This window comes from Geospiza fortis, unplaced genomic scaffold, assembly GCF_000277835.1.
Source record: "Geospiza fortis unplaced genomic scaffold, GeoFor_1.0 scaffold18, whole genome shotgun sequence".
In the NCBI taxonomy this organism is placed as follows: domain Eukaryota; kingdom Metazoa; phylum Chordata; class Aves; order Passeriformes; family Thraupidae; genus Geospiza; species Geospiza fortis.
The window spans coordinates 1,186,442-1,188,831 of NW_005054445.1; positions in this window are offsets into that span (position 1 = coordinate 1,186,442).

Below are 2,390 nucleotides of genomic sequence, written 5' to 3' on the forward strand. Positions count from 1 at the left end.
GGCCACAGCCACAGTCCGGCCACAGCCACAGCCACAGCCACAGCCACAGCCACAGCCCCAGGCACAGCCCCGTCCCCAGGCACAGCTTGGCAATTCTGCAGCCGAGCAGCCGCAGGGGCAGCTTTAGGACCACTCTCCCAGCAGTGCACAGCAGGGAAAGGCCATGGGCAGTGCACAGCAGGGAAAGGCCATGGGCAGTGCCCGCCCTGGGCCCGAACAGCCGGTGGGCACACCCAGCTGCGGGCATCGGGCCTGGTGGTGGAGCCCCTGCAGCCACACAGCAACCCAGGGCAGGAGCCTGCATGCCAACTGGCCACGGGATGGCTCCCTTAAAAACCATTCCAGACATCTAGGAGCCTAAATATAGGCTTCCTTTTCAATAAAGCTAGTTAAAAAGTAGTTATCTTTGTTTTTTCTATCACAACATAGTCTCTTGAAATTATTTTTTCCTTCTTTTCTCTGTTCACATTCTCTCTTCCCAGCCCCTCTCATTTGGGTTCCTGATTTCGGCTCCAGTCCTGATTTACAAGCTGATTTCTATTGAAATGGTGACAAATTCTTTCCCATCTTTCTTCCAGGGGTTCATGAGGACACAGATGCACCATGCAGTTCAGTTTCAGAGGACAGTGAGTTTAAGGGACATTTAAAAACCCAGTTTCATTTCTTCATCCTCATGCTTAGCACTGCATTTTTCCTCTGCTGATACACCATAACTGAGTGATGCACACTGTGACTTTATTTAGACAGAACTCATGAGTCATGAGGAACATGATGACAATAAACCAACTTTTAGGCAAGTCCTTGCTGTAGTTCTCACACCAAGGAGTTCAGGAGCTTTCAAATCACACAATTGTTAAGGCTGGAAAAGACCTCCAAGACCATTCAGTGACTGATTCCCACCTTGTCCCCAGACCAGAGCACTGAGTGCCATGTCCAGGTGTTCCTTAGACACCTCCAGGGATGGGGACTCCAAACCTCCCTGAGCAGCCCCTTCCTGCCAATGCAGGATTAAAAGGATTTCTGCACATTTATGTCTCATGTTAGCAAACCACAACTCCTTGCTTAATTTAATATTTGCTGTTACCAAAATAACATCCAAATACTTCAGCCTTGATGCTCACAGAAGCCACCCTTCTCCATGATGCTTTCCTCTCATACATTTATAAACATCAGTTCTTCCCTTACCTGTTAAACTGAGCTTAAATGAGCACTGCTGTAAAGTTTAGCAACAGCAAGAACTTCAACTACCAGAGCACCTTTTTGTGCCAAAACATCTGTGTTTGTGCACCAGCAACAATGATTAATGTCAACAGGGCTCTGGGAAATGTGTTTGTTAATTAACTGCTGCTGTAGAGCTTGCAGGCAGAGTACAAAACATGACATTCCTACAGGGTGTACACAAATACTTATTATTTTCCTTATGCAAAAAATCCCAATGGAAGAGTTATTGTTTGGGTTTGTTTCAGTTAACAGATGAAACAGTTACACTTCCTGTTGGGTATTTTACAGGAGGGTCTCCACCAGCAGAACGCTGGAGAAGATGAACAAAGAGGAGGTTGGGTTTCTGTACTTTATCTAAGTTAGGTCACCCCTGGAGAAAGGCAGTGCCTGCTCTAAAGGCAAGTGTGATAAATTCCTGAAGGGGATTATATGATACAGCTTTCTGTGATAGCAAGAGATTGAGCTCACCAACCCAAAAAGGCCTCTCTGCTCTTCTCTTGCTAAAATGCTTCTTCCCAGGAACTGCTTATCAGCACCAGGTGTACAAGAAGAGTCTGGAGTGACCCTTTAGGCAGGTGATGCTGACAGGAGCCAGGAGAGGCAGCATCCTTTGGGGCACCACCTGAATCAGCTGCTGCTGACAGAGCAGAGCCCTTCGGACACCCAGCTGATGGGAGAGCAGGCACAGCTCCATGGCTGAGCTCTGCACACCAAACAAACCCCCTGAAATATTCCCCAGCCAGGAGCTGATCCATAGGCATAACCTCTCCTTGTGCTCACTGCAGAGCCCTGTTTGCTATCCTGGGCCCCGGGATGCTGCTGTAATTGACTCCATCCATTACCTTAAAGCGTTCTCCTGTTTATCCTGCCTTTATCACATCGAGCCACTGTAAAAATCTCTTCTGGTTTACATCTTCCCTGTGCTTTCAGCAATGCTATTACTCCTATAATAAGCTTAATGAGGACACTGAGTGGAAGAGTCTTCACATAAATCATCACAAGAGAAAATGCTCCGGAGATGCAAACAGCAATGTCACACTGCCCTCTGTTGAAATTTAAGACACTAAAGTAATTTGGAAACTTCTTCTTTCTAAGGACTAGAGGTTAATTATTTAATATTTTTTAACTGCAACATCTCTTTCCAGCCATTAGAGAAGGTGATTATTTTT